Source organism: Pseudonaja textilis, chromosome Z (genome assembly GCF_049901715.1).
Source record: "Pseudonaja textilis isolate UNSWEBS1 chromosome Z, rPseTex1.2, whole genome shotgun sequence".
NCBI lineage: Eukaryota > Metazoa > Chordata > Lepidosauria > Squamata > Elapidae > Pseudonaja > Pseudonaja textilis.
The window spans coordinates 44,159,738-44,181,094 of record NC_142008.1 but is presented as its reverse complement, the minus strand read 5'-3'; the positions used below and the strand labels follow the sequence as shown (position 1 = coordinate 44,181,094).

The 21,357-nt window shown below is 39.6% G+C and overlaps 1 protein-coding gene and 1 long non-coding RNA gene across 4 annotated transcripts in view; one reads left to right on the top strand and one right to left on the bottom strand.

The window, feature by feature from the left end:
• The window catches only part of ZNF385D (zinc finger protein 385D), a 218,807-nt gene that overhangs the window by 59,881 nt on the left and 137,569 nt on the right, over nucleotides 1-21,357 (top strand). The window lies entirely within an intron of this gene.
• The window catches only part of LOC148123986 (uncharacterized), a 44,442-nt gene continuing 24,349 nt past the window's right edge, over nucleotides 1,265-21,357 (bottom strand). Inside the window, exons 2-3 of the long non-coding RNA XR_015740230.1 lie at nucleotides 6,194-6,306; nucleotides 1,265-1,447 (exon numbers count right to left, since the gene is read on the bottom strand). This is a non-coding gene — a long non-coding RNA (uncharacterized LOC148123986). The remainder of the gene's footprint in view (nucleotides 1,448-6,193; nucleotides 6,307-21,357) is intronic.

Sequence of the window (21,357 nt, the reverse complement as noted above, 5' to 3'; positions counted from 1 at the left end):
TATGTACTTAATTGTAGAGTGCATGTATCCCCTCAAGTCATATGTTGAAAGAAATGTTAACAACTCAGTCATTTAAGCTGTAAATAGTTCTGTGAAAGCCATAAAGAAGTTTGAAGTCCTTGGCTTCAAAAAGAATGTAACTAATTTTTTGAGGGAATGTTTTTAAAAAATTCTACAAATGAATTTATCTCTTTAAATAAAAGCAAATCATTAGCATTTTTTGTTTATAAAAAAGTCATATCACTGAAGCATAGGTGTGTGCATCTATATTAATTTGAGATGGGAAAGAGGACATATGTTTCACATTTGCTAACATTCCATTTTATTTATTTCCAAAGTCAGATATTTAATGTGCAAACATTTTCACGTAGATAGCTGTTAGAATTCCCATATTAAACTGATATATATTTTCAGGTAGTTTTCCAATACGAAACTTTCATTTGTCCCATAAAGTCTTGTGAAAATAGGTCATGTATAATCCATCAGATACTACTAGCAAGATGTTTATCATTGCACTGTGTTGAAAGAAATATCCTTCTGGGTTCAGTTCCAAGTGGGGAAAAAGACACTGGAAACATGGAGGCTGCTTGGGAGGTTTAATAATGGACAGGACCACATGGCCTGGAGCTCCAGAGAAGGGTGATCACATGCTTCAAGGTGAGAAGAGATCAAGAAAAAAGGGTGAGAAGAGAAGGTCCAGAAGGGCTGAGTTGCTGAGAGTGCCTGGGTTTTATAACCTTTGTTGGGCCCCACCTTAGTGTTTCCTGTTCCTGTGTAAGAAATGTATCCCATTGGTTGTCAGACTCCCAGGGGCACCTCTGTAGGCTGTCCTGAGTTCCAGGCTTGGTCTAGCCTTGCTGGATGATTTATGCCCTTAAAAGGGCTTTTGGTAATTGCTATAGTTTTACCTGGAGTTCCTTGTTATGTAAAGTATTCTGGCCCAGGCCCACCCATTAACAAAGGTGGGGTAAGATTCTGCTTCTGAGGTGAGTTTCTGCTTCTCGAGTTTCTACTCTTTTTAGAGGAAATATTCCGCCTTTTTAATATTTCCTAGGCTATTTCAATTTTCTAGGAGAGGAGTGGGTGCTAACTTCCTCAACTGATCCCTTTGTCAACAATACTGAATAACTCAGTATTGGTCATGGCCATCAGGTTATAGTTATCACACATCAAAAACATCTTCTAGGCTGTCCTACCTCCTTTACATGGATGATCTGAAGTTGTACATAAAAACATAATCTGAAATAGAATCATTTAACACTGTCCATATGTACAGCCAAGATATTGCAGTGGAGTTTGCATTGGACAAATACACCATCTGCATCATCAAATGGGGAAAATAGTGAAAATTGAAGGAATCAAAATGCCATATGAAATAATATCAAAGGTCTGGAGGAAGACAGTCACTACAGTTTGGGCATCCTTCAAGCTGGCAACATCAATAACACTGAAATCAAAAAAGATTCATAATTAATATATCAATATATCAAGAGGGTTAAAAATCTAAACTCGGTGCTGGAAATGCCATCAAGGCAATTAACACCTGGACAATTCCATTCATTAAATACACTTCTGGTATAATGGACTGGGCACAAATACAATAAATTCTGGATGGGAAGACCAGAAAAATAATGACAATGAATCATGTCCTTTATCCACACAGCAATGTTGATAGACTCTACTTACCAAGGAAAATAGGTGGACATGCAATATTGCAAGTACATCAGACAGTTGAAGAAGAACAAAAGGGTATTGAAAAAAATATCCAAAAGACAATGAAACAGATGCACTGAAGCTAGTATACCAGGAAGCTTAATGAGAACTGAAAACCTAACTACCAGAACGAACAAATAAAGAGACCTGGTAAGACAAAGTATTAAATGACCAGCACATAGCGGTCATAGCAGATAATGACAAGACCTGGTAATGGCTAAAAAGAGGAAAGTTGAAGAAAGAGACTAATTTTGATTAGACAAGTCCAAGCCTTAAGAAAAAAATGTGTACAAAGCCATAATTGAGAAGGCAGCATAAACAGCAAATGTCATCTCTGCAAAAAGCTTAAAAAACACTGGACTACATTGTTAGCTGCTGCAAGAAGATCACACAGACTAACCACAAACAACAACATGACAAAGTAGCAACAACGGTACATTGGAAGATCTACTATTTCCCTGAAATCAAGGACTGGTAGGACCATAAAATAAAGAAATAGAAAATGAAGAAATTAAGTGTTCAGGCACTTTAGAATTCTAACAAACAAGCATCTGCCACATAACACTCCAGACTTAACAACTGTTAAGAATGACAAAAAATGTAGATAGTAAATTTGGTAGTATCTGGAGACAAGACATCAAAGAGAAAGAACTAGAAAAGTAACAAAATATAAAGACCCGCAGATAGAAATAGGATGACTATCACAAAAGAAAGCAAATCAATCAATATCAGTAGAATACAATATATTGACACAATCACCATCAGTCAATTACAAAGGCAGATTCACTCTCAACAGTTCAAATCCAATCTAAATATCTAGCTGACTGTGTGATGACCCATAATAATAAATTGAAAGCTTTTAAATATTACCAGAAATACTAGCCTCTTTTTAAAATAAAAAATAGTAATTTATTTATAAATAATTTAATAAATACAATAAAATTAAAATAACTAAAAATTTTTTTTAGCCACCCATATTACCATAAGGTAACTCTGGGTGAATTACAGTCATTAAAATATGTGTGTGTGTGTGTGTGTGTGCACGCACATGCTACACACGTATGCACACACACTAAAATTTAAATAAATTAAAATCAAATGAAAATATTAGAAGCTAATCCATTGTACAACTGAATAATTTCAAGAGTGAAACTTTCTAGTCCTGATAACCAATTAGCACTTCATTAATTCATTATTTAATTGAGTTAAGTAAACCAATTTTGTATTTTTTTCCTTTTTCTTTCCATCCATTTTTAAATCCCATAGGTTAAAATTCTAACTCCTGTTTTCTTCTAGTCTCTTTGGCTCTCTCTTGAAGTTGTCTGAAATCTTTATAATCCATTTGTATTTTCTATGAAGTAATTCCAGTAATTCTCTTGTATTTGGATTTGGATTCACTCTTTGAATACATTATTTTATTTTTAAATGATCATCCAATTCCATTTGTAAATCCAGTATTTCCATCTCTTTTTGTAAATTGTACTTTTCAAGTCCATTTAAAATTCATTTTTGTTGTCTTCAAACGTTATGTTGATCTTCAGTAACAATTTATTCCAACTCAAGCACATGCCTACAGATCAAATGTTTCTTTTAAAATAGGTATCATTTTCTTTAGAAATCAACTGCAAAGTCTAAACAAATTTAGGTATATCTTCTTATCAATGTTTTAATTGTAAATAACTTATAATCCTTATTCAATAAAAATATTTATTAATAATTTATTGTTAAAGTCAGGTTCTGGGCTATATTGGCTTCATTTCGGCTGTCAGGAATTTTTCCATTTATAGAATAATATTCTTCATTTGTTGTAAAGGATATAAAAATTGGTCCTCAGAATATTTATAATAAGAAACTGGCAGATCATCTAGATCAAGTACCTTAGTCCTTTTCATGATTACATTTATTGTTACAGGTTGTGATGATATGCAGAAAAGGCCTTGGGAGACAGGGTCAAGAGATGCACCAACAGTCAGTTAAGAAACAGCATAGTCCACATCTGGTTAGTCAGAGGGGCAAAGAGCTGAGAAGTCTCCCTAGTTTCTTAGGTTCTAAATGAGACGGGGAGAGGAGATATGTATTTTCAGACTTTCCAGATTTTATCAATGTAGTTTTACTATAAAGTAGAATGAACTTATCTGGTTTTGTTTATTCCATAAGGCTAATATGGGTTCAGATTCTCTGTAATCTTTATATATTTTCTGATTAATTTGCTTTCTATATACTGTAGCAGCCATGGCATAATGGGAAGTAAGATTGACTAGTTCTCAGTATGTTATAGCATGCTCTGCAATAATAGTACAGCCTTTTTCTGTGTACTCAATGCCCTGTGGGCACTCATTTTGCATGCAAAACACTCCTAGAAAATTAATTAAATGAAGTGCTCTTCAAATTTGTCAACTCTTGATGAGTGAAAATGCTTAAAATGCATTTTAATAAAGCATTTATGTAATATATTAATCAGCTGAAGTTTACAGCTTGTGTCTTAATGGAGCTGGGTTAGAAACATTCAGTGGTTATATTATTCTGTACAGTCTATGGCATAATAAGCATCACTCTTTGAATCTGCAGTTTAAATATGGAGATTGCTATTAACCTGTTCTTAAAAGGCAGCAATTAGTCAAAAGTAATCACTTGAACAAATGACTTAATTGCCATAGACAGAAAGGGTGAAGTAATGAAAATTGGAATTGGGGAGGATTGTGGGAAGTTACAATGTCTTGTCAACACATACATTGTTTCTCATCAAAATATATTCATGCTTTATTAAAAAACTAGAATCTTATTTTGGCCTTAAAATTTAATATGGATAAATTATTATTACTTCATGTTTAAAGCATTTATCTGTCTGCCCATTTTATACCAAACTTTGGGAGACTCCCAAGAAAGAATTAAAACAATATCAATAATAAAATAATATAAAACTATATTAAAACTGTTAAAACAATAATATTTAAAATAAAAGCCTGGCAATGTTAAGCTTCTGAAATTCAGTAATATGCAATTATGATTATATTAAAACAAAACAAAATTAAAATGCAATATCTTAAAGTTCCGTATTGCTATGGACAATAAAAGGGCTAAAAATTGTCACCAAGGGAACAAGTAGGTAGAGAACAATTCAGAAAATCTACTTAGATATGAATATTTAAGATGGTTGAGAATTTTGTTTGGTTTTAATTTACTTTGGAACCAAAAATATGTTTAACGTGCAGATGAAACTTGTGCAACTATTTAATTTATAAATGTAGTATTTGTTTTGTTTTTTTAAAAGAATAATAAAGTAGCATATTTTATTATAAAACATTAGAAAAATGCACATTTAGCAATAAAATACAATAAAATGAAAACGCCTGTTGTGTTTGTTTGTTTGATTGATTAATTATGTACAATCAAGGCATTTTTTAAACTTCTCCTTGATTATCTATTCCTAACAAAGTCTGTCAGGTTTTCCAACCTGCACTCATCACACTGAAATTGTGTCAACAACCCAGCAGGTTGTTGGTTATCCTCCTTTTTAGGTTTCTTTTCACCTTTTCCACCACTGGACCCTTCAGCAGGTTCTGACCAGTTCTGGAGAACTGGTAGCATAAATTTTGCATAGTTCGGAGAACTAGAAAATATCACCTCTAACTGGTCCTGCCCCCATCTATGCTCTGCCTCCCGAGTCCCAGCTGATCGGCTGGGTCTTCTTTTGTTGCCCTACACAGGAGAATGGAGCTGGAAATCAGGTTAGTAGGGTGAGGAGGGAATGGAGATTTTGCAGTATCCTTCCCCTGCTATGCCCACCAAGCCATACCCACTGAACCAGTAGTAAAAAAATTTGAATCCTACCACTGGACCCTTCTCTAGAGAACTAGGCCTTCTAATTTGGGTATGGTCATTTATATGAGTAACAGTTTTGAGTTGATTTGTTTTCTTAGCTGTCCATCATATTCTTAGCAGGGTTTTCGAACAGCAAAATTAAAATATATTTATATGTTTGCTTTCTGGTTTCTTTAAATTTCAACTTTCATACCCATTGAATGACAGTCTCACATAATTCTAATCTTTGACAGGTCTCACATGTCTAAGGTAACAATGTTATCAATTTTAGGATAACTTATATAGTAAGTATTTATGTATTGTTTTTGGAAATGGGAAATTAATGCAAAGGACAGGATGGATTTAGAAAAATATATTTATTTTAAACACTTGTATGTTGTTTTCAATAAACAAACTATAAAGTTGATGTACAAAATATATTCTCTATGTGTGAATGTATGCGTGTATTGAGGAAGTGTGCAACATTTAAAAACAGAATCACGTAGTATCTAAAGACTAGAGCTGTTTATTTCAGATTTGGCTAGTCAGTCAACAACTAAAGTGCTTCTTCGGAATACAGAGAGCAAACCAAAGCATGCCAAAGATTGATTAAATATATAATTTCTGGTATTGATTGCTTGGTTCTGGTATAAGAAAGCCAAAAATTTTGGAAACCCACCTTGATCCTGTGTCTATGAAAATTCTCAGCCATCCAAATCATGGTTGTCCCAAAGGTGCTTTTTAAAAAAGCAACTGGACTTTGTTTTTCCTTGCTTCTCATCCAATAAGCTTCTTCAATCAGTTAACCAAAGTGCACACGAGGATATGCATAGGCAATAAAAGTGAGATTTAAAATTCAAGTTGTAGTGCATGGTTTCCTGAGTAACTAAAATAGTAAAATAACAATATCCACATATGAAATGATACCAGTTTAAATGTATGTAAATTAATATTTGGATTGATAAGTTGATGCATTGATGGTGAAAGGATGTTGGGCATGACTGTTGCAGTTTAAACAATAACACCCGTGAGACTAGGCCTAAGCTGCCATACTTAAAGATGAAATAAGCATGGAAGCAGGACAGAAAAAAACCAGGAAAAACTCCTTTAGGGAATGTAGTTAAGGAGGAACCAAGTCGGTAAAGAAACAAAGGAAAAAAATGTCACCAATACTAGACAAAAGACATTGGCCTGAGTACACAGGAAACCCCTTCCCAAGTCACATCAATAGCTATCAGAGTTATAAGTCAACAAGGCAAGAGTAGCTGTCATGCTTGTAAATCAACAAAGCAAGAACTTTGAGGAATAAAAGGGTTCTGAAGCCCACCCACTTTTTGAGTTGTCCTTGCATCTAGACTTGGTGGCTTTCATCCCTTTAGCTAGTGCCTGTCAGCCAAATTAAGGACATGAATAAATGTTGATAGGGCTGTGTGTGTTAGATCGGTAGATCGGTTCGCATTGAGAGGCGAGACTCGGGAGTGAACATTCAGCTCTTTATTGTGAGTTTAAGAAAGGGACAGAAAAGGCTTGCGAGCCGCTTGGCTTTATACAGCTGGCCGGCGGCTCGGCGGCCAATGGCAGCGCTTTGAATCTCCTGCGATCGGCTCGGCCAATCGCGGTAGATTCTTAGCGCTCCAATCACAGGAGTTCAGTCAACCAATCACGTTGCGGTCCGGGTGGACCAATCGGAATGCGAGTCTTCAAGAATGTTAATACAGAACAGTGTGTGTGTGTGTGTGTGTGTGTGTGTGTGTCTACATATATGAAAGAGCAAATATATGTACTTTGTAAAAGTAAAATTTGGCTGATATATTAAGTTCACTCAGTCTCCATATATTATTATAAAAAAAAAGTTGTGCCTTATTTGAAAGTTATTTCAGTCTAACTGTTTTCCAGGGCTATAAGAGTGTGAATGGTGACCATATGCTGAACTTGGAAGAATGCAAGTCTCATACCTTGCATAAAAATGACCTGGATAATTAACATTGATAATGAACAATTAATAGGATGGTTACCCACTTTTACATTGTATCCCAAAGATGGTTTAATATTATTTTCTCCATTCCTCTTCCAAATACAAACATATATTTAAATGTACGTTCATTATGTTCAAAAATTCATCTTGCAGCAATTCTAATTATGTTGTAATTTAATAACTAGTGTTTTTAAAGTATATTTGTATAGAGTTAAAGTCATTCATGGTCTATCTGAAATATTTATTATTTATTTATTTTCTCAAGCAAAGTATAAGATAACTATAAACATAGTTATGAATACATGAAATTGATACATATAAGAAAAATAAAAAGAAACAATAGGACAGGGACAATAGGCACATTGGTGCGCTTATGCAAGCCCACTACACCTCTTAGGAAAGGGGTGAGGTCAACAGTAGACAGTCTAAGGTTAAAGTTTTGGGGGTTTGGGGAAGAAACCAGAGTTAGGTAGAGTATTCCAGACATTGACCACTCTGTTGCTGAAGTCATATTTCCTGCAATTAAGTTTGGTGTGGTTTATCTTGGGTTTGTATCTGTTTTGTGCTCTTATATTGTTATAGTTGAAGCTGAAGTATTCATTGACAAGATAGGACATTGCAATATATAATTTTATGTACTATACATAGATTGAACCACAGCGTAGTTCTAGGTTTTTTGGGTCTAGAATTTCAAGTCTGGTGGCATAAGGTATTCTGTAATGAGTAGAGGAGTGGAGAACTCTTCTTGTAAAATATTTCTGGACTTTCTCAACTGTATTAATATCGGATACATAATGCGGGTTCCAGACTGATGAGCTGTATTCAAGTATTGGTCTAGCAAATGTTTTGTATGCTCTAGTTAGTAGTGTGGTATTACCAGAGAAAAAGCTATGTAGGATTAGGTTAACAACTCTTTTGGCTATGTAGTTACAGTGGGCTCTAGCACTTAGATCATTAGAGATGAGTATTCCAAGGTTCTTTACAGAGTTTGGATCATCAACAAGGTCTTGACTATTCAGCTTGTATTTTATTTTCTGATTTTTTTTGCCAATATGTAAGATAGAGCATTTATTTTTTGAGATTTCAAGTTGCCATTTGTTTGATCATTCTGATACATAGTCAAGATCTTTTTGAAGGGTAGCAGTATTGTCAGTGGTGTTGTGGCTTTACATCATCAATGAAGAGAATGCAGTTGCTCTTAATATGATCACAGAGGTCATTTATGTAGAGTATGAACAGAGTTGGTCCTAGAACACTTCCTTGGGGGACACCACTGTTGACAGGTACAGAATTTGATAGGACGCTCCCAATTTTGACCATTTGTTGACTGTTTGACAGGAATGCTTCTATCCAATTATGCAGGTGTCCAGAGATACCATAAGATTTTAGTTTTAGGAGTAATATGACATGTACCACTGAATCAAAGGCTTTACAACCAGAGATGTAGTAAGATATAATTTATTCTATAGAATAACTGAAATATAAATATCTCTACATTGCTTCATTTCACGGGGTCCAAGAGCTCAATGCAGCATCCTACTTATCTCACAACAGTAGTCATGCAATTGCCCCAAACTGAATCTCCATGCCTAAGAAAGATTTTTAGCCTAGTTTTCTAGGTCTCAATCCAACCCTTAATCATACAACATAATGGCTTATGTAAGGTATTTTCTGTGTAATATTAAAAAAAATCCATTGTCTAAATGCTTCAGCAATTTTTTTATGCTTCCTTTCATGACATATCATTAACGATCATAAACATAACTGAAGAAGAAATATGGGACATTATTTCATTATTAATATCATGAAAGAGTAACACAAATTTTACAAGACTTAAAGCTCTGTTACTGCTTACATCTCTTGTTCACTGATGGATTATCATTGTATTTTGAAGTATACTCTTTTCATTTCATTAATATATGTAAATAATATAGATTAGATATATTGTTAATATTTTATTGCTGTGGTTTCTAAATTATTTTGACACTTGGAGAGGGGAAAATAAAAATTGTACAATGCTATAGAAAGCAAGCTTGTTATACCTCAGAAAAGATGGCACTCAGATAAGATCATTCCATTTTATTATTTTGAAATACAAATAATAGGAGTTTCTAAATAAATATTTCTGCAGAACATGTCAGTTATAAATTTTAGGAAAGTTATTCCAGGTATGTTTCAAACATTATTTTAGGAACTGATCAGATAATGAGATTATACCTTTAATGTTTGATGCTTGCAAGAGGCAGAAAATCATCTGCTACTTTAAATTGAAGTCAGATCACTATGATTTCATTGCTACATTTGAAGCCTTGAAATGAATCATACTCATTTGAGAGTCTTACTAGTTTTTACAAGCTCATTTACATTCTATTGCCTCTTAAATTTAGGTTTAGACCACTGTGCTATAAAAACCCTTTATTACTAATTCTATATAAAATTATTTTAATTGCTATTAATGTTATTATAGTAAGTGAAAAGAGGATCTAGTCCCATGTAATAACTGAGAATGCCTGAATGGAAATTGAAGGATGCCCTACCTATCCTTTAAACTCACTCATAATCTTGGACTAGTTCTCTTCTTCAGAGAGAAGATGAAAGAGAGAGAGCTGGGGGTGATGAGTTAGTCTCTGCAATATAATTCTTATGAAGATAACAAAAGTTAAGAGAAAACAAGATAGCAAGATAACAAAAAAGAAAGGAGCTGTGCATTTTAAATCCTTAAAGGCTAGGCATATATTGAAAAAACTGCCTACTATGTTCTGTAGAGCAAATAATGTCTAGACTCTAGAGCAGCGGTTCCCAAACTTTTTCGACCCACTGCCCCCTTGGTGCTATAAACTCATCCTTGGTGTCCCCCACCCAGGGGTGGGATTCAAATTTTTGTGGGTGTGGCCTAATTTGAGGGTGTGATTTGCTGTTCACATGATTGGGTGGGTGTGGCTTGCTGGTCATGTGACTGGGTGGGCATGGCCAGGTGACTGGCAAACCAAATACAAGTGGTCCTCACTTAATGACCAATTGTTTAGCAAGTGTTCTAATTTATGACTGGCCTCCCCAGAGCTACTTGACCAGTTTTTGGAGTTTTGACAGCTTTAGATCAGAGGTCTAAATCCCACCCCTGCCTGTGTGCGTGAGAGAGAGGGAGAGAGAGATGTTGGATCAGATCTCTCTCTCTCTCTCTCCCACCAACACCAGAAAGTCACTGTCAGTCAAAATTCATATTAGTGGTCTCCGGGATTTAAAATTATGAGTTTGGTGGTCCCTGAGGTCCAAAAGTTTGGTGACCCCTGATCCAAAAGGATGAGCCTGAGAGAAGGAAAGAGAGAGAGAAAAGAAAGAGAAAGAGAGAGAGAGAAAAGAAAGAGAAAAGGGAAAGAAAAAGGGACAAAGAAAGAGGGGGGATGGAAGGAAGGGACAGAAAGAAAAAGAAATAAAGAAGGAGGGAGGGAGGAGAAAGATAATGAGATATCTATTCTAGTCCAATCAACTACTCCAGCAGGGTTAGAAGGGTGTGTGTGTGTGTGTGTGTGTGTGTGTGTGTGTGTGTGTGTGTTCCCCTTGTAATTTACCAGTACATTTTGGTTTTGCCTTCTTCAGAATTGGCACTGTAATACATTGGGGAAAAGTAATTTTTAGGGTGGAGATCTGGTCCAATGGATCCTGTTTAAAGCCTCAACAAAATGTGAGAGCTTCCTGATAGTCTTGACCATGTTTCATCCACAAAAACTTTAGAAGCCAAAGAGGTTTCAGTGTACTGGCAAAGATGTTTCAATGTGGAAAAGGGCCTCAGTCTAAACTAGGCCTCATTCAATCTGATGCATCAGGTCTCTCTCTCTCTCTCTCCCTCCCTCCCTCCCCCCTCCCTTCCTCCCTCTCTCCTTCGCTCCCTCCCTCTCAGACTGGCTTTGCTCTACTTTCCCAATGTGCCTGTGAGGCCGGCGCTTCGAACATGGATGGATGGATGGATGGACAGAGAGAGACAGACAGGCAGGCAGATAAGTAGGCAGGAAGGCAGGTAGGCAAACAGACAGACCTTTTGGATGGATGGATGGATGGACGGACAGACAGACAGACAGAATGCGACAGCGGTGGCACTTTGGGAAAGCGGTGGCAGCGGCTTTTCCCAACGTGCTGCCGCATTCGAGGCACCAGTTCTGGAGCATTACTGCAGTCAATGGGTGAACCTGCAGGGCCGGTGCCTCGAACGCCCCCCTGCCGCCTCTTCGTGTCCCCAAGGGGGCCGGCAGAGGGAGGCTAAGAGGCAGCAGGGGGGCGTTTGAGGCACCGGCCAGCTGTGCAATTTCACCCATTGACTAGAACTGTTCTGGAGCCGGCGCCTCCAATGCGGAAGCGATGAAACATTACCTGCTGCAACGGCTGTGTAAGATGCACCACCCCCCTGCCACCTCTTAGTGCCCTTCTGCAGGCCCCCTTGGGGATGCTAAGAGGTGGCACGGGAGTGTTCGAGGCACTGGCCCTTCAGGTTTACCCATTGACTAGCACTGCTCCGGAGCCGGCGCCTCAATGGATGAAACTGCAGGGCCGGCTACCGCCTCGAATGCCCCCTGCTACCTCTTAGCATCCCCAAGGGGCCAGCAGAGAGGGCTAAGAGGCAGCAGGGGGGCATTCGAGGCGCTGGCTGGCCCTGCAGGTTCACCTATTGACTAGCACTGCTCTGGACCTGATGCCTCCAATGCGGAAGTGGTGGCACGTTACATGCCGCCACGGCCGCGTTTGATGCGCCACCCCCCTGCTGCCTCTTAGCACCCCTCTGCTGGCCCCCTTGGGCATGCTAAGAGGTGTCAGGGGGGTGTTCGAGGCGCTGGCCCTGCAGGTTCACCCATTGACTGAATCAAGGCGTGGTGAAAGAGTAAAATTATATATTTAAATGTATCAAATTATATACATGAATAATGGCTAAACATTTTCTTCATCAGAAATATTACAATTATGTTAAGATCAGTCAATGAAAAGAGAAACAATACTTGACTTATGGCAGTATTATTACTACATGGTAATGTATTAAGATTTATTTCTGTAGTTTGACAGAACCTAAGAGTTCTTAACATATTATATATCATAGTTATCTCACTCATTTCTTTGTCAGACCTTACAATTCTTTTATGAATGGTTTCTTCCAAGCATAATCACTGCACCAACATTTTGCATTTTACTAGTCTCAATAATTTACTATTCCTTCCTTGAATCCGATGGATGCATAAGTACATACACAAACTGTTAAATCTGGGAGGACGGTTCAAGAACGGAGGCAAGACTCAGATAGCAACAACAGCTCTTTATTTGTGACTTCAGATCTGACCAACTAACCCCAGCCACAGCAGCCCCTTATATAGGGCTGGCTGTGGCTAGGCAGCCAATGAAGGCGATTTGAGATTGCTGCTCTTGGCAGGGCCAATCGCGGAAGCCCGTTTACTGGCCAATCGCATCAGTCTATGGCGACCAATCACGATCGGCTTTCAGCGGGCCAATCAGATTTGCAGGCTACGAGCCTGCTAGTCTGGAACACCCCTCCCCTCTCGGTTCCGTTTAAGGGGTGGAGTAATATAGTCTCGCAGGTAGGCAGGTCTTCGCACCTGTCTGCCTGACTTACGCAGTTCCGCTTGACCCTGTTCAAACCCGGGTTCAGATGGACTGCTTGCTGGATCAAACAGGAACGGTGAACCGGTGTCATGGTTAGGGCTCTCCTCTGGTGCCCCCGGGGTGATGGAGTCCTCAGCCTCGCTGTTACTGTCATGGCTCCCGGGGCTCGCTGAACCTGCCTGGTTGCTGCTTCTTGGAGAAGCGTTTGACTGTCCAGTCTCAGCTGCAGCTGGTGAGTGTTGCCAACCAAGGTGCGGTGATCTCGGTGTTAGCTCGGAATAAACAGGTGTTGGTTCTAATTCTGAGTTCACTGCTTCCCCCCCCCCTAGTGTCAAAGTTAGGGTCAGGGTTGGAAGATGTGGTTAGTCTGGAGCGCAGTTGGTCAATATGGCGTTTCCATGGTCTGCCATCAGTGGTGAGTAGACGGTAGGAGCGGGGGCCCGTAACTTGAGTTACCTGGGCAGGAATCCAAAGGGGATCCCCAGAAAATTTTTTTGTGAAAACAAGGTCTCCTACCTTGAAAACACGGTGCTTGCTGCTGGAACCCAGGGGCTTTTCCGGGGTGTAGGCAGGGTGCAAACGATCTAGAGGCGATCTGAGTTTCCTGGCCATCAGGAGTTCAGCTGGGCTCTTGTTGGTCGTGCTGTTTGGTGTGATGTGTTGTAGGAGCAGCATTCTAGTGACTTTGTCGTGGATGTTGCCTTGATCCATTTTCTGTAGGGTTTTCTTTGTAAACTGAACCATTCGTTCAGCCTGGCCATTCGCCGCAGGTTGAGCCGGCAATGTGAGTGCGTGTCGGATGCCCCGTTCTGCTAAATACTGTTCAAAGGCTAAGGCAGTAAATTGGGGCCCATTGTCAGAGACCAGGACATCTGGTAACCCGTGTGTGGCGAAGAGTCTGTTCAGTTTTTTAATGACCGCCTCAGTAGTGGTTGCTTTCATTTTATTGACCTCAAGCTAGTTTGAGTAGGCATCAACAGTTATTAAGAAGGTGTGGCCTCTCGTAGGTCCCGCAAAGTCAATATGAATGCGAGACCAAGGACCCCTGGGTGTTTCCCATTCTGCTGGTGGGGCTTTAGGTGGGGCTGAGTGGTTTTCCTGGCATTTGTTACAAGAGGCGACCCAGGTTTCGATTTGTTTGTCCATACCTGGCCACCAGGCGTAACTTCTTGCCAGCGCTTTCATACGCACGATGCCCGGGTGTCCATCGTGTAGCATTTGCAAGACCCTTTTTTGTAACTTAGTTGGTACAACAACGCGGTCTCCCCACAAAACGCACCCTTTTTGTGAAAAAAGTTCCGTTTGTCTGTTTTTAAACGGCTTAAACATTTCCTTAGTGTCGTAATCTGGCCATCCCCTCTCCACCCAGCCAAGAACTCGTGCCAAACAAGAGTCTCTTTTGGTTTCAAAAGCGATGTCTTGAGCCATTAGTGGAGGCGATGGCATTGTCTCTATTTGCAGTACCGGGAGTGTGGGAACTGGGTCTTCCTGTGGCTCGGGTAGCGGTGAGCGGCTCAAGGCATCTGCGTGGGGAATAGATTTCCCCGGGCGATACTTTAATTGATAGTCATAGGCAGCGAGAAATTCTGACCATCGCGTCATTCTGGGGGGAGAGAATGTGTGGAGTAGGTTTGTCGCCCGCCAGGATCCCAAGTAGTGGCTTATGATCCGTTATAATAGAAAATGGTCTCCCATAAACATATTCATGAAATCGTTTTATTGCAGAGACAATAGCAAGGGCTTCCTTATCTAATTGGCTATAGTTTCTTTCTGTTTTTGATAGAGTTCGTGAAAAAAATGCAATTGGTGCTTCTGAGCCGTTTGGTAGGACGTGGCTCAGGATGGCCCCTACCCCAAATGGTGAGGCATCACACGTGACAGTCAAAGGTAGTGTCTCGTTATACTGAATTAGTACTGCCTTTGAGGTAAGGAGGTCTTTTACTTGCTGGAAGGCGTGTTCCTCCCGACGTCCCCAAATTCAGGATGCCCTTTTATCGAGTAGTCTATGAAGGGGCTCAGCAACAGTCGCCTTCTGGGGTAGGAAGATGTTATAAAAGTTAATAAGTCCCAGGAAGGCTTGGAGGTCGGTTTTGTTTTTGGGTCTTGGGGGCGTTTTTGATAGCTGCCAATTTTTTTTCTGTGGGGTGGATTCCTTGCTTGTCAAGGAGGTAGCCAAGAAACTCCACCCTTTCTGTGCAGAGCTGGCACTTTTCCTTCTTAACCTTGAGGCCAACGTTTTTGAACCTCTGTAGGACTGTTCTGAGACGGTTTTCTAATTGTTTTTTTGTGGGTGCTGCTATTAATACATCATCAAAATAGGGCACGACCCCTTTTATCCCTTGTAATAGTCTCTCCATCAGGCTTTGAAAGATGCCTGGGGCTACGCTTACACCAAACTGGAGCCTGTTGCATTTGAATGCACCACGATGTGTGACTATAGTTTGGGCTTCTGCAGTCTCGGGATCAACTGGTAGCTGTTGATACGCTTGGGCCAGATCTAATTTTGTGAATATTTTGCCACCCTCAAGTGAATGCAGGAGATGTTGAACAACTGGCACTGGGTAGGTGCTCTGCTGTAGCGTGTGATTGAGGGTGGCCTTGTAGTCACCGCAGATTCTTATGGACCCGTCAGGTTTTATGGGGGTGACAATTGGTGTCTCCCATCAGGCGTGGTCAATAGGTTCTAACACGCCTTGCGCAATTATTTTGTCCAGTTGCTCGTCAATTTTGGATTTAAGAGCAAAGGGAACTCGGCGTGGCTTTAGACGAATGGGTGCTATGTCGGGGCGAAGATTAATGAAATAGGGGACCCCTTGTACTTGCCTAGGCTTTTGTTGAACACTTCTCGGAAGTCGTGGACGAGAGCCGCCTCCCAGTCATTGTCTTCAGTATGATGGATGCCAGCCATTCCGATTCCTAATAGCGCGAACCACTGAAGACCCAATAGACTTGGCCGGTCTCGGTCTACGACGGTGAGTGGTAGAATTGCCTTATGTCCCTTGAATGAGACCTGCACATGGCGGGTACCTGCGACTGGAATCCGGTTGCCTCGATAGTCTTTCAGTATGAGTCTCTGACTGCTGAGGTCTTGGCGTCAGATGTTGGGGATTAGCTGCTTGAGTGTTCTCCAGGATACCATGGATAGTGATGACCCAGAGTCGACTTCCATGTTGCACGGTTTGTTTTCAATCGTGACCTCTACTCGGATCTTTTTAGCATCAAGTGATGAAGCGTGGCCGATGGTGATGGTTTGATGAGCCTCCTCTCATCTGGGGGCATCGTTAAACCTTCGGGGTCTGCTGTACTGGTTCCACTGGTTGCTAGGGCAGTCCCTCTGCATGGTGGCGTTGCCATCGTTTCTCTTTGGGCTGCTCCCTCTCCGTCTGGGGCTGGAATTTCTCTTGTTTCTGCATACCTTCGCGATGTGTCCCCGTTTCTCGCAAAAACAGCATATGGCGTCTAAGAATCTGCATTCGGATCGGGGATGGTTTCCCCCGCATCCGGCGCATTGGTAGTTGGATTTGCGACCCCGCTGGTCCCGTTGCTCACGTTCTGACTGGAGCCTGTGGACTTCTTCTTCCTTGCTGTCTGAGGATGACTCGACGTCTTCGTGATGGGTGGTTGATGTGTACTTGTCTGAAGGTTTCCCAGCATCATTGGTGGGTTGGCGGTTGGTCCCGCTGGTTCGACACATTCGTGCTGCCGATTTATGAGTGGCTTCGGCTGCTGTGGTGTCTGCTATGGCATCTGCAAGCGAGATGTCTCCCTTGGCCATAATCTTGCTTTGGACAGTTGGGTCTCTGAGGCCAAGGACGATGCGATCTCTCATGGCTTCTTCGAGGTTGGCAAAGCCACACAAACCACCCAGGTTCCTCAGGTCTGCCACAAAATCCCCAACGCTCTCACCTTCACGTTGGTCCCTCTGGTAGAACTCATGCCTGCGAATGAGAGTTGGCATGGCTGGGGCATAATGGTTGCGCAGGATGGGAGCAAGGGTGTCCCAATCCATGGTTTTAACTTCAGCTGGCTTGGCTAAGGCTTTAGCCATCTTAAAAACGGCTGGTCCACAATGGGTTAGAAAAACGGCTCGTTTCTTGCTGGGCGTGGCATCTTTGAGGTTGTTGGACTACAGGAACATTTGAAATCTGTCCATGTATGAGTCCCAATCTTCGCTAGCTGGATCGAATGGTGCGGGTGGTATAGCGCTGCTGGCCATGTCGCCGTCGTTGCGCTCTGTCAGCCACGTGCTCCTTCGGCTAGCTCAATTCAATAGCTTCTGTTGCCTCCGCATCCCATCCTCGTCGCCAGTGTTAAATCTGGGAGGAGGTTCAAGAACGGAGGCAAGACTCAGATAGCAACAACAGCTCTTTATTTGTGACTTCAGATCTGAGCAACTAACCCCAGCCGCAGCAGCCCCTTATATAGGGCTGGCTGCGGCTAGGCAGCCAATGAAGGTGATTTGAGTTTGCCGCTCTTGGCAGTGCCAATCGCGGCAGCCCGTTTACTGGCCAATCGCATCAGTCTATGGCGACCAATCACGGTCGGCTTTCAGCGGGCCAATCAGATTTGTAGGCTACGAGCCTGCTAGTCCGGAACACAAACATTCTGCATATACTTAGATTTCCTTATCAGTGATTTATAGTTCATCAACCATCATAGTGACAATTCTAAAATAGTGATTTCACATTCCATTCCATATTATGCCTAAGGGAATTTTTCAAGAACCAGAACAATTTTATAGTTTATATATAGTACATTAAAAATATAAAATACATTATTATTAGTTTAATAAATGTTTAAGAAACAATGATTTATAATATTATTTTTATAAATGCTTAGATTAAAACTATAAAAATACACAGTAAGAGCTGAAAAAAAATCCTGGTCAAGTGTGAAAGATTCAGAAGAAACTTCTTTCCGCGTACATCTGCCTTATCTGTTCATTGTTTTATTGAAAGAATATCAACTTTTAATCTAATATTGTTTTGTATAATCTTCAGAGGCAAAATATGAAATTATTCTACTTGTTGAACTTATCTCAAAATTGCACAAGTAGAGCTTTGAAAAGAGTTATGTTTACAAAGACAATGAAAAATCTTGACTGAGATAATGGCTTTTCAAATAGAAAATGATGTTCTATGCTTAGAATAAAAAAACCAAGCAATTGTAATAGTTCTGAATATATTGACTCAAGGAAAATGAAAGAATTAATATGAAATTTTCAATAAGAACCATAGATAAGCAAAATAATACAATATATGTAAACCAACAGACTTTTAAGACAATTCATGTGTGATTACACTGCTTCTAATACGGCCACTTTTAAAGTAACATAAAATCCTCTTCAGTTAAATAGTAATTGTAATTATATAGCCCTTGGAATCTCTAATAATTCATCAATCTTATCTACATTTAAACAGACTTGAAGGTACAAAAATACAAATTATGATTACAAAGTTTAGGAATTAAAGTTTAGGAATTCCAGTTGCATGGAACAGCTGCACAATTTTCAAAGCTGAGAATGCCATGCTATTTTATCTATAGAAGGTCCATAGATGCATTTAAATGGAGAATTAAGCACAATTAGGAAATCATATCATAATGCAGCATGTTCCTTGTTTTTCTCTCTAAAAAAAATACATAAAGAGAGGGGACAACTTCAGAGTTTGCCCCTCATTTTCTCCCAAGAAAGGACATATCCTTAGAAATATCTTGAAATGTTTGAAAAATGGCAGACTAGAAGCAACAAAAACACTTGTCTGTAAAATAGGAAAAATCTAGTTAATTTGTTTAGTGAGGTATAATAAAAACTACTTTATATCCTTGATTATTGTTCTTTTAGAAACATACAGGAGAGTTTGCTATAAATAGTGAAAATATAAAAAAGAAAGTAATCACAGGAAAACCTAATTTTTAATGTTTAAGATATAATCTGCTTTTGGTACTTTAACTAGTATAACTTTTTCAAAAATATTGTTAGAAATATTTCTAAAGCAATAGATAAACATTAATAAAGTTCTATATTTGTCCTTATTACCATAGGACTATGATAGCACAACCTCAGTTTTCTCTTCATTCTCTTATCTTTATCTATATATATAAAGTGAAATACCATTCATGCATCATTACAAAATCTCTAGAACCATAAAGCCAACAAACTTGAAATTTGGCCGATATATTCCTCTTGGCTTCTAGGTGCTCACTAAGGAAGGATTTTTTGAAATGACCATCTGAGCATTAGTATTTTGTATATTATTATTAACACACTCTAATGGTAAAGAGTTCTACTCCCTCTCCCCACCTGAAAAGAAATCTGTTCCAAATGCAAAACACAAGCAGAGGAATGGGCTTTCAATTTCAGTTTCACAGCAGCAACCAGTTTTAGTCAGAACTATTGAGATAAGTACTGTTTCACTTTCCAATCCTCAACTCTCTCACACTCTGGCAGGACACTAGCCAGATGAATATTGATGGATACTGGTCAGCAGAGGCTGAATTTTTCCCCTTATTTTCCTCCCCCAAAACTAAGCCCAACCACATAGTTTTGTAGTGAAACATAGGTATCGAAAACATAGTTGGGATTTTGATCATGCCTTTCAAAAAATATAAATTCAAAACAAATGTAAAAGCAATTGACATAACAAATGTTTATGATGCAATTTAATCAATTCTTTTATATATTTAAGGCAGTGGTGGGATTCAAAAAAATATACTACTGGTTCTGTGTGTGGGGCTTGATGGGCTTGATGGGTGTGGCTGGTGGGCATGGCAGGGGAAGGATACTGTAAAATCTCCATTCCTACCCTACTAACCTGTTCTCTTGTGCATGCAGGGCAACGAAAGAAGACCCAGCCAATCAGCTGGGCTCAAGAGGCAGAGAATAGATGGGGGCGGGGCCAGTCAGAGGTGGCATTTGCTGGTTCTCCAAACTACACAAAATTTTTGCTACTGGTTCTCCAAAACTGGTAAGAACCTGCTGAATACCACCTCTGATTTAAGGGCGTAAATCATAGAATGTAAGTGACCATCAAGTATAACTTAATGCACAGTGAAGGAACTCAAAACATCCCTCTTTGCCTCTATTTGAACTTCACTAGTTTTTGATTTCACTATGCTGCTGGGAAGTTTTTTGTAGTATTTGACCATAAGCTGTCTCAAAGGAGCTTTTTCAAAAGGCAACTAGATTATTTTTTGAAGAAGACATTTTGCTTCTTATCCAAGAAGCTTTAACTGATGAAGCTTCTTGGATGAGAAGATAAATATTTTCTTTCTTCTAAAAAAACTGTTCAGTTGAAAGAGCATCTTTGCAACCACTATGACCTGCATGACTGAGAATCTAGATTCCATAGATCCTTGATTTATGGCCAGAGTTGGTATCAGAGTTTCTGTTGCTTAACAAAGCAGTTATTAAGATTTGTGCCCAATTTTACAATCTTTTTGTCATTTAAAAGTGAATCATTGCAGTTGTTGAGTGAATCATATGGTTGTTAAATGAATCTAGAGTCTCCCATTAATTTTAATTTTCAGAAGCCTACTGGGAGGATCACAAATGGTGATGTCAGGATGTTACAACTATCACATGCCCCTGGAAATGCTTCTTTGTGAGTGAGGACTGGCTGCAAGTCACTCTTTTCAATACTGTAGTAATTTCAAACAATTGCTAAACAAATGGTTATAAATTGAGGACTACCTGTATATTTGTTGTAATCTGTGAGAATCTCCTTGAGAGATAGGATATACACTGCTCAAAAAAATAAAGGGAACACAAAAATAAGACATCCTAGATCTGAATGAATGTAATATTCTTATTAAATACTTTGTTCATTACATAGTTGAATGTTCTGACAACAAAATCATAAATTATCAATGGATCACAAAAATTATCAATGGAAATCAAATTTAGCAACCCATGGAGGTCTGGATTTGGAGTTACACTCAAAATTAAAGTGGAAAAAAACACTACAGGCTGATCCAACTTTGATGTAATGTCCTTAAAACAAGTCAAAATGAGGCTCAGTAGTGTGTGTGGCCTCCACATGCCTGTATGACCTCCCTACAATGCCTGGGCATGCTCCTGATGAGGTGGCAGATGGTCTCCTGAGGGATCTTCTTCCACATCTGGACTAAAGCGTTCCCCAACTCCTGGATAGTCTGTGGTGCAATGTGGCATTGGTGGCTGGAGCAAGACATAATGTCCCAGATGTGTTCAATTGGATTCAGGCCTGGGGAACGGGCGGGCCAGTCCATAGCATCAATGCCTTTGTCTT